This window comes from Chiroxiphia lanceolata, chromosome 2 (assembly GCF_009829145.1).
Source record: "Chiroxiphia lanceolata isolate bChiLan1 chromosome 2, bChiLan1.pri, whole genome shotgun sequence".
NCBI classification, from domain to species: Eukaryota; Metazoa; Chordata; class Aves; order Passeriformes; family Pipridae; genus Chiroxiphia; species Chiroxiphia lanceolata.
In genome coordinates, this window is record NC_045638.1 from 77,826,170 (window position 1) to 77,838,161 (window position 11,992).

Here is an 11,992-nt window from a genome sequence, read left to right on the forward strand (position 1 = left end):
TCTATATACTTTTAAAAGCACAAAAATAGTAAAAATACCAAAACTAGATGGCTTTTAGAATTATATTTCATTAAATTTTTATTGCTTTTGGTAGCATTGATACTTTAGTTTAGAAATAAATAACACAATATTTTCTCACTTAGATTTCTGATTATAAAGCAAAAAATGTTATTTTTAATAGATGTAATGCTAGTAAAAGGATGTGTGCTGTTTTCTTATGTGCAATGTAATCTCTGTAAATTGTTATTGATATGATTAATACAATTAATAGGATGATAAAAAGACGTTGTTTCCTAAAACATTAAGGGGACATGTTGATTAGAATAGAATAGAATAAAATAGAATAGAGTAGTTCCATTTGGAAAGGATCTACAATGATCATCTAATCAATTTTTCTGACTATTTCAACCAAAAGTTGATGCGTGTTGTTACTAAGGACATCGTACAAACGCCTCAAACATTGACAGACTTGGGGCACCAAACACCTCTCTCGAAAGCCTGTTACAGTGTTTGACCACTCAGTAAAGAAATGTTCCATAATATTGACTGAAGCATGCTTGATGCAGCTTTGAACCATTCCTATATGTCCTGTCACTGAACACCAGGGTTAGCACCTTATACATTTCTATACAACTGTATAGGAATGAAAAACTCCATGAAAAGAAAAATCCCAGAACAAAGTTCAGAAGTTCAAGGCTCTGAAAATTTATTAAGCTTATATCCATTTGAATGTGAATATCATTGTACATTTTAAAATATTTGTATTTCTGTAGCTAAAGATATGAAAATATCTGCAGAGGTGTGCACTGCAGCTTTCTTCCACTTGTCTTGATTACAATAAATCAGGATTGGAATCACTACGCTGAATATGTCTGCTTTTCTTGATATTTTGCTGTTAAGTTGGCCAAGGACATAGAAGTATGAAAGAAGCAGAGCAGAGGTTTACCATCAACTGGTCATCTACTGTACCAGGTAAATCCCCTTGAAAGTCTTTTGGGGGTCAAAATGCTTTTCAGAACAGACAGTGATACTTTCATGTTTAACTGCATTAAATTACATCCAGGCAAACAAATAATCCAGATTTTTCTACAGTGATGACCCTTCTTTCCTTTTTAACTCTCCCCTAAATTTTTTAATCTGTAAATTTCACCCATAGTTGCATTGTCTTTTCTTTAATGTTGATTTGAAAGAATTCATTGCTTGGATCAAGAATCCTTGCGTGTCCTGCTGGAAACCTATGCCCTCAGATAGGGAAAACTATTCCCTCTTTACAATTAGAGACAAATCAACAGTTTATTTCATATTCATAATCTGACTCTCATAATTTTCTTATGTTTTGTTTTGTCAATCAAGATGTCATGCTAACTCAAGTAAAATTCCTTGCAGAGGTATATATATAAGTGCTTGTATTCTATCAGGACTGCTACCTTTCCCAGTCAAACTCGCAATCTCATTAAATAGGTATTGTATTAGTTTCATAACATCTATTTTGCACAAACTTTTGACTGGTATAAATTACCCTCCTTAATTCTTTATTAATAGTGTCTAATATCACTTTTCTATTATTTTTCCCAGCATCAAGGGTCATTCCATTTAAATATTGGCACAAAATTCTCTCTCTCCCCCCTCCTGAGCTTCCTCCTTTCCCTCACGGCTATAGAAAACTAGAATAAATTATCCATGGATCAATATAGCAAGCTTTGAAACAATTTTGGTTTACCTGTAAATGTCTAACTTCATAAACTATTTCATATCTCTCTTAGTTACTAATCAAATGTAAGATATTTCATATTCACAGAAACATATGGTTTTTGTTGATGTGTTTAAAGACATGCAAAAAATAATCGTCTAGTATCTCCATACTACAATCCTTCATGTACATCTTTCGTTTTCTTTACATTCCTGTAAACCACTAGAATTCCAAGCCACTTTTTTTCTGAAACAAATATTAGTTGACTTCACCAGCTTCCTTGCCTGAGTATGACCTTTAAGATATGAACTAATTTTATGGGTCATCACCATATGATGCTTGCAAAAATTTTTCCTCTATATGGGAAACAATTAAAGGATTTTTTGAAGCTTTTCCAATGATTGTTACGTCATATATGTCTATAATTTTATTTAGTGGTTAGGGTTGCTACACATTCTATACTGAAACTTCCTCACGCAGACCTCGATCCTGGTAATGATGAATTCTCTTGGGATGATTTTGCAGCCAGTCTTGGACTGTGTGTGCCTCCTGGTGTGCAGAGCCTGCCAGGGGTGAAGGAGATGGTGGGAAGAAGACATAGATATAGACATCACTAGCTCACTCCACTGATATCAAGATGAAGTACTAGTGATGACTTAGTACATGCTGAGCACTTCTCTAGTGTATACATGTTTTTTTCAATTGTAGCTGTTTCAGAGCTGCTCACACTTGTGTATTTGACATCCCCTTAAGAATTTTTTACATTTCATTTTGCAAGCAAGTTTTTATATTCTTAAATGCATTTTGTGGAAACAATATCTAGCAATTATGCAACTCTTACTTGAAGCTGGCTTTGAGGGAGAAAGAGTGACAGAAAGGAAAGAGCAAAGACAGGGTTTATTCTCTGCTTTGGACTTAGACTGGAATTGATTCTTCAGATCCTCTGTGAGCAACCACTGAATGAGAAATCTTTAAAGACATAACTGCAGTAACTGGCCATACACTGATGTCCATATCAAGGCTGGCACACATGTGGAAACACATATATGAAAGTACAGATCTGAAAAATATTGTAATTCATGTTTCCATGTCTTCTACTACATTTTTCAGTAGGTTTGACTTATCTCAGAAGAGGATCAAAAGTGGTACCAGGATAGTACAGTGAGGTAGAGAGAAAAGAAAACAATATTGTTACCTACTAAAAGCTCTTTAATTTCTCTCAGAATTATGTAGGAGTACAATTGAATGTGTTTTGAAGGAAAATAAAGACTTTGCCTAGAGTAGAGAAAAGGACAACTAAATAATACAAATCAGTCTATTTGCAAGGTGTGGAAACCTGGGTTTAATTGCATAGAATGTTTCAATGATTTGAAATAAATTCTGAGAAGTTTTGGTATTTGAGTTACAATCTCAAGGACATTATTGTAAAAAACTTTAAAAGTACCACAGTTGACTAAATATAAACTTCATTTTTGTGTTTGAACCTGATCCAAAATAATGCATAAATACCAGTATTGATCTGTCAGATCCGAGAGTTTTGAAAATTAGCCTATATAAGGATACCCTATTCACTTATCACATCTTATCCAAATAGTTTTAAAATTTCCTAAAATATTTTCTATTTGAAATCTTTGCAGTGGTGACATAGGAAGTTGAAATGTATAACGTATGAAGGAAACTGAAGGAATCTGTGCCCCACAAAATATAATAGGGTTTTCGTTTGGGTTTTTTTCCCTTGTATAGTAAAACAGGTATAAATTTTTAACCTTTAAAAGAGAGTTTAAGCATTTTTTTTCTGCCTTTGACTAATAATAAATCAAGAGAAAATGTCCCATTTACCATAATGGTACCTGATTATGGTAATGCTTCTGAACTGAATGATTTTGAAATTGGGAGACTATTCCTTCCAAAGACATTCTAAAGTAATTTTTACAGGCATTTCTGTTTTTTTCTTATTAGTTGCTTTTAGAATAGCATTGTTAGTATTCCAATACAAGCTGCTTGTGACTTCCAACAGGCTTGCAAGCAGGCACATTTGTTGAATAGGGGAACAAGGATATTAAGATAATTTTACAATCTTTGTTTGAATCATTGTTAAAAGTCTATAAACTGGAATGATTAAATTTCATACATGTTATTCAAGAATGATATGAATAATTTTTAATCCTTGGAATTTCTTTTCAACAACTATAATGACAAAAATTATCTTCAGAAATAAACAGTAACACTATTGATTTAAATCCTAAAGGATGTCTGTTATTCAGACCACTTACTTTCAAAACTCTGTGGTAGAAATTCATTTTGTATAACTTTAGGACCTTGTACTGTAGATGTGTACTGGGGGTGGAGGGTATATGTGGAGAAGGGGGAGTGGGAAGAGAGAAACACTTTCGATTTAATTGAAAGAAACAGGTACTGTCATAGACAGCTGCCCCATCCCTTGCCCTGGACTTATCAAAGCTCCAGTACCTGCAGGCTAGATGTAGCATTGCATGTCTACAGCCTGTAGCCAAGCAAGAGGCACTTCTGTAGTCTTCAATATACCAATTATTATCTTTATTTTTGAAAAAATGGATCTGCTGCTCCAAAAAAAAAACCCTCCAAGAACTCCTCTCTTGGACTCTGCTTCCTCGCTTAACCATCTCCAACACAGTAGCAGCACAAGGAGGACTCTAAACCCAAAAAAGAGGAGTCAGATTGGTCTCTACAACTGTAACCAGGTGTCATTGGCAGCCTCTTCTCCATTTGCTTAAGTTGTGTTCTTGACAAGCTTGTTGACCTTGATCTGCTGGTCATCCTGGCTTGGTAGAAGAGATCATAAATTCTAAGAGCACATTGCTTCTTAACCTTTGCTTTGCATAGGCTAAATAGACTGATATTTATGAGTGTGTCAATACAAGGAAATTTTCCAGAGTTCAAATAAGTGCCAATTATTTGACGTCCTTCTGAACTTTTTCCAATTCAAAAATTTATATTTTTTTGAAACTCAGAAATCATGATATTCCAACCATATAATTGACACTATTAATACTAATATCACCATCTAAGTCTTCTTGCTATTTTCTTCTTGTTACAGTTGCAATTTGAACATTTATGGATGCTAAGCAAAATAAATTCCACAAAGCTATCATTTAATTTCATAACTTATTAGACTGCTGTTTGGTTTATGTCAGGTTGTGGTGCTAACTGAAAATCAAAGGTTCCCCTACAAACAATAAGGAAAAATAGGCATCTCCAGATCCTGGAGGTTTCATCTTACTGTAAGACCTAGAACTTTCTGGAAATACCTATATGTGAGAGCTTGTATAACTAGCTCACATACTCAGAGGTGTAATTGTTTTTAATTAAAAGCAGATTAAATTAAGAAATGCTGAATATCAATAAAACATTCAATGGTATCAGAATATCTTCAATGCTTATGGAAATTATGCCCCCTTTGGTCTCCCCAGATCAGCACGTTAACATTTAGCCCATTTCACTATCAAAAACATTTGGTAGCATTAGTCACAGCACAGCCTTCACAGTTTAATTAAAAACAAATATGCATGTTTTACCTTTTAAAGAAGCAATTTCAAAATACTATATTATTAAGACCTTTGCAAATGCTTATTATGATTACAGTTTGAAAAATGGAGACTCAGCATCTGAGATCAATATTATCCAGGATGTAGGACTGTACTGTATTTATCTGTTCTGGCAAAAAATCCTACAATTGATTTTTTTAATACCTTTGGGGCTGGTGGTGGGCAGAATAGAAAATCCTCTCTTTCAACTTCAGCTCAAAATCGCTTGTTCTGTGTCTCAAAGACCTTTTGGTGTCCTATAAATCAGTGGAATGAATGCTTCAATGGCTGTGTGTAAATAAGCCTTACTTTGCTTATTTGCTATGCAGCTGTCTAAAATAATACCCTAAAGGAATGACTTGGCCCATATTGTCTGTTTCAGAGGGCTATTTTTTCTAATCTTAAAATGAAGAGGGTTCACAAAATAGAGGTAAAATATTCAACATCAAGAACTAGGACATTTTTTGAAAGAGATATCTGTAACAGAACAAAAAAGAATTGAGGTTAGAACATTTCATCACAGGAAACATCTAGAAGAAATGTTGCAGGTTTGAGGAATATTTACATAGTCATTGATATAAATCAGAGAAGATCAGCTATTCTAAAGACACACAGCAAAGACATTATTCATTTAAATTTCTCTATCAAATAGCTATTACAAGAAAGTGAATTGTTACAGTATCAATGGTTTTGCTTAAACACATATAAAAGCTCATCCACATTCAAAATAACTATACGTACTAATTTCTTCAGAAGGAAAAAATCCTGCCAATGAGTAGGCCTTCTGAATATCAGAAACCTCTTAGGCATCCTTTAAAATAACATTATTAAGGTACAACAGACTGTGGGTCATATGAAAGAGAATCAAATTGGGGCTAATCCTGGAAATCAAGTGGGATACTATTACTTGTAATAAAAATAACTGTGAAAGAAATGACTGCCAAGGTACCTTGAAGAGTCTTCATACCAATATTAAAGAAGCAATTATGGAAGAGAATTTTCCAGTACATGAAGGGCAGGTACTGGAAATAAAGTAAAAGTTGCCATCAGGAGAAATTGTTCCCTTGATAATGCATTCCTTTTATTTTTAAGCTCTCTGTGGTAGTTCCAGGAATTAATTTTACTGCTGTAAAAATTTTACTGCTATTTCACTCAGAGTTAGTCAATATTTGTTTAGTATTTACAGCACAAAATATATGCTGAAAAAAATGATGTTCTAATGAAGATTCTGCAAACCCAACTCTTAGTTAATAACTTTGCTTAAAATTAGAATGCTGTAATTTTTTATTATTATTATTCCTAGAGACCTATTAGTACCTAACATTAATTGGTAATTTTGTGTTCAATATTTATAGTTTAGATTACATAACATTGACTTATTCTTTACTTTATAAAGAGCTGAAGTTGAAGCATTCAGCTCTTTCATAGACTGCCAGTAAAAGTGATTGCAGATGTACTAATTATCCTTGCTTATGTAAACAATTGTGACATTGAATATGATTTAACAAGGACAATTTTCAGAGCCGAGATTCTTCTAAATTCATTGCTAAAATCTAAATGCTTCTTGTCTTTCTAATAAAGATAATTTTGATTTTTCCCCAAATTTCCCCATCATATTTTTTAACATTTTACATGTATGAAAAATTACAAACATTCTTTCCCTGATATCCAACGAAACACCGTGTCAAACTTACAACAAAACAGGTCTCCTCTGTACAATGGCAACCCCCTTTTGGCTGTATCCCTACACTATTTTTTGGAAAAAACACTTTGCAAAGTATGTAGTGTGAGATTTCAGTGAGTTTAGTAGAAATTAGAAACAATAATAATGGTCTAAGAAAGCATGACCAGTGGGAAAAGACTAAAAGAGTTGAGTTTGTTTATCTTAGAGTAGACATAAAGCTCTCTTCTAATCTATATAAAGGATTTGAAAACAAGACAGTAATCAGTTGTTCCCTGTGTCTGTGTGGGACAGCACAACTAGCAAACATCATAACATATGACAAAGGAGATCTGGGTTAAATATTAGGGAAGATGTTCTCACTATCAGGATCATGACACACTATAATAGATGACGCAAAAGTACAATGGAGCTTCTCAAGTAGGTCATTTTAAAGAAAAGTTTAGAGCAAAGTACTTCCAGATGGCCTATTCAAAGTCCAGTCAAGTGATAGCCACAGTCAGAAGTGAACCATCTTTCAAGGGGTCTTTGCCAGCCTACATTTTCATTTCCCAAATAATAGGCTAATTGAGCTGACAGAAATTCAGAGGAAGCCAGGAGACCATATTACACAGAGGTGAATAGATGCTGGCCACATTTTGTTGCTGCATAAGGCACCCATTTCAGACCTTATTCTAAGTCAGCAGCTCAGGTAGGAGCCAGCAAATGGAAAGAGTCATCTCTCACACATTTTTCTTTTGCTGACTCTTGGAGCTTGCCCTGAGCCCTGGTGCATACTGTGCAAAATCTGCTCTACTTTTTGTGTTGTGCACCCAGAATGGAAGGAAATGACACTTGGAGTGAAAGATCTCATGAGGTCTCTTGTCTTCCTCCACTTCTGTAAGTCAGTGATGTTACTGAACAGGAAAAGGAACAAGTGTTTTGCAGATGTACACACTGTTCAGGTGCATTAATGCTGCTTCACTTAGTTTTCTCCAGTCATGGCCCTCCTAAGCCTAATCTTATTTTTAGAGTCCTCACTTTATGAGATTGGATGCTAAAGAGCCAACCCACCCCTGCTTCATAGCTGTGTCCTGGAGAACTCACCACCACCATTGCAGAGACACATCTGTATCATCAGGTGAAAAAGTCTTTTTGAGCACTTGCTCTGGCACACAATAATAAGAACGCCTGATTTTCCATCGTAAAATTATGTTCAAGTCTACTTTCTCACACAATAGCTCATAATCCATTATCATCTGTAAGGGAAGGGAAAGATGGAAGATAGATATAATATGGAATAGTATAGATCTGGAATATAAATTCTTCAGATTTAGTCTAAAGGTTTCTTAAATACTTATTTTTAAGTAAAATGTGGATATAAAAACTTGCTTTTTTGAGGTCCTCAGCTTAGAGACCTCTCAATCAACTCACCTATGGCTAAAGACTCCATCTTACAATCAGCAAGTCTGACCAGTCCCACTAAGCATTTTCTGGAACTTTCACTCAGATTCGGTGAATATCCACTGAATCTAAGACATTTCAAGCAGATGTTTTAAAATCATTCAAAGAATTTTAGCAAAACAGCATTTTCTCATGCAATGGCATTTTGACAAAAAATTCCCATCAAGATATAAAAGTAGAAGTAAAATGCTCTTTGTCTTTGAAGTGTTTAATGGAGTCATCTGTACCTATATAGACACATTTGCCCCAGCACTGGCTCTAAGGTACAAGGTTGTATTTTGTTTTATTACAAAGGGTCCATTTAACCACTGCTGTAAATCTCGTGGAAGGTTTTCTCCTGTTCCAATGTCTGGTTGAATTTTGTGTAGATGAAGGCTATGCTACCTTCACTGCAAATTATGGCACTTAAATCCATCTCATAAGGTATTTGTTCTATTACACTCTTTAATGTTGTCTTACATTTGAATTTATTTTATTTTTACTTTTGACTGTTTTTCACCTGTTTAAAGGCATGAAGCTCATCTCACCGTGATGTAGGTGTTTAATTCTCTTAATATAATGTTTAAATTTACAAAAATAATTCTCAAAACTTCCAGATGAGAAAAAGAACTGTTATTCCTCTGCAGCTTGAGAATTCCCAGTAGGACTAAAAATAAGATTCAAAGAGTGATTTTTTTTTTCTCTTTTACAGTAGTTTTATGAACAAAGGCAGAGCAGAAATTACTCAGCAAGATAGCATGTAGTTTAACAGACCTGGAACTACATAACAAGGAACCTAAAGACAATCTCGGAAAGAGATTTGTTTTCTGGCCACTGTTCTTCTGTCTTAATATGTTACATTTGATAATCTTCCCTGAAATAATTTTTCTCAATGAAAGAACAACTACTTTTACATGACTGTTTCTATAGTTAACATTTTCTATCAGTATTACTCCGCTTTAATGGCACAGAAACTTCCTCAACAGAAGAAGAATTACTGGTGGACCGTTTTCACTGTGTCTTGGATCCCACTGTGGAAAGGCCAAAACAGAGAACCACATGTCAGCTTGTAGTGGTTTGGACTTTGTTTTCCCCCAGAGGATAAGAAAAGTGGTAGACCCCAAGGGGTGGAAACCCCTGGAAGTTTTGAAATTCTGTCCAATGAGCGCTCCTGCAAAAATGTAAACATACCACAACCAAATGGAAGAGAAGAGTTGTAGTTTTAGGTTAGAAGTAGTAGCCATGTTGTGAGCCACGAGGAAGGGGCTCTGAGCCCCTCGGGGCCTTTTGGCCCCCCCCCCTGCCCCAGCTGGGGGCTACAGAGACTTGGAACAGTGTTAAGCTGGACTATGTGTCTGTAGCTGTGAGCTGGGGGATGTTTTCCATCGTGAGTGAGCAGAGACAGAGCAGAAGCGGCGGCAGTGTCCAGAGGTTATGGCTAAAAGCCAACTGATAAGGCCTGAACCAGGGAAGCAGCAGAAACAGCATGCAGCCAAGGAAGACTCAGAGCTGCTCAAGCTGATGTAGAGAACCGGCAGCAGAGAACAGAACTAAGTTTCTACAGAGAGAAAGCTTGGGGGTAAGGACTGCAAAACTCCCCTAAACCTCGTTGGAGATCCCTCCAAAAATGGAGGGGGTGGACTCTTACTGATTAGAAGTCCTAGATGGAGTAAAGGAGCTAAGGAGCTCGGTCGTCCTGAGAGCTCAGCCAGGACGGTGTGTGGAGGTTGACCTTGAGGCCCTCCCTTGCTGCAAGCTACAAAGAAGCTCGCAGCTTGAGACAGGGCACAGAGGCCCTGCAAGGAGCTTGAATCTCCTGAAGATACCAGACCGTCACGAAGACCCCCCTGTGCTTCGTGATATGACGTGGTGAAACAACCTTTGTCTGGGGTTACGAAGACCACGAAAGACCCCTTGGTTGGTTGACGACAGGGCTGCGAGGGGCTTGGATTCCCCCTCATGTGTGCTGGCAGAGATCCAGCTATCAGCTGCTGCGAGAAACAGAAGAGAGAGAGAACCTGCTGCCTTAGAAGATGCTGCTGCTTAGTGACTGCTACTCTGAAGAAGCTGCTGCCCTGAGAGACTGGAAGGGATCTGTCCTTCTTTCCCTCCTGGACTTTTATTTGGAGGGGAGAAGAGATCTGATCCATTGTAAATACTTATGTCATGGTAGAGATAGTTGTAGTTGTGTGTATAATGTATTGTAGTATTTATTTGTACAGTCACTGTAATATATTCCCTTTCCCCCACTTTAAGTCTGGTTGTGTTTTGTCTGGTAAAACCCATCTCACATTGGGTTGAGATGTGGGAGGGGGAATGGAGGTAGAAAATTGGATTTTAGGCTATCTCAAACCATGACACAGCTGTACAGTGAAGGCAACTCAGCTATCTTTTCCTTACTGGTTAAGGTCACTGGTCACATATAGTTACACAGACGTAAAGGTGTTCTGTAACAGCAGTAGTCCCAAACTACCTCATAACTTCACCTCCATTACAACCACAGACATTGCCGTAAGTTCTGTCACACATGTTTGGAGTCATTTACCCATTCCCAAAGTTTTCTTGGCAAACTGTTACCTGACTACATTTCAGCTGGCTTTAAAGAGGTGATTCCTTACTGTTCTCTACCCTGCTTAGCAAGAGTAATCAGTGAGGGACCTGCTACCTCATCCCTTAGCTGTCTTAACACCGGCATGGTCAAGACCAAAGATCTACCTGAGTGTGCACAACTACAGAGTCCACACCTTCCTTCTAAAATTGTCCTAAGCAATAATACTACAACTCTTACTCATTTGCATTTCTCTTGTACTTCAAAATCTTGACCATGTACTGAACCCCATTTGGATAGGGTCTGTGCAAATGTAGAACAAAAGGCAATATTAGCACCAAAGATTATCAACCATCCCAGAACTTAGAGTGTTATTGAGCCCTGCGAGATAAAGTTTGTTTTCCACTCCACAAGTCTCAGGGAGTATCATAATCACATCCCAAGTCCACAAGGGATCTAGATCAAGGAAAGCACCACTCCACTTCTCTTCCTCATCTCTAGTTCCCCAGAAGGACGTGCGGATCCAAAGGCTAGGAGAGAGTTTCAGCATGTTCAGTCTGAGTACTGACCTGTTTAGGCTTTTCACCTACCAGGGCACTGCAGTGGGGGAGAGTCTTGCGGGTGGGCCAGTCTCTTGTTCTTGACACAATCGCACACAACTCCCTCATTATGATGTATCACCTAAGATATTCAAAACTCAGCTGTAGCACTGTTACAGGTTCAGCCTCATTTTCTGCAGTCCTGATCCATCCCAAATCATGATGAAATTATTACAGTATAAGCAATTTGGCAACTTCTGGATATATTAAAAAAAAAAAAATAGGTGCAAGAAGGATGTGCACTATATAAGGTATAGCTAGTCATGCAACGGATAAAGCTGCAACATCAAATCCTTTCCTGTCACTTTAGGTTTCCAGGGAGGGATTAACTTGAGTCCTGTGTCAAACAATAAAGATTTGTTTGATGTGGAAAATATTAGGTGTGTTGCCAGGGCCACAGAAAGATACTTTCCTGTAGCAACTTCTAGTTAGCACGCATTCCTTTCCCCCTTCCTGTTTTCCAGCCTCAGTTCGCATCACTAAGAAATC

General features: G+C 36.9%; 1 long non-coding RNA gene across 1 annotated transcript; it reads right to left on the minus strand.

Annotated features, from left to right (window-relative positions):
* Positions 1 to 4,292: 4,292 nt before the first annotated feature.
* On the minus strand, positions 4,293 to 11,517 carry LOC116782794. The gene is made up of 4 exons (XR_004355353.1): positions 11,474 to 11,517; positions 8,348 to 8,445; positions 5,419 to 5,510; positions 4,293 to 4,491 (listed from the first exon to the last, which is right to left on the minus strand). It is a non-coding gene; the product is annotated as an uncharacterized LOC116782794 (long non-coding RNA).
* Between the last annotated feature and the right edge of the window lie 475 nt (positions 11,518 to 11,992).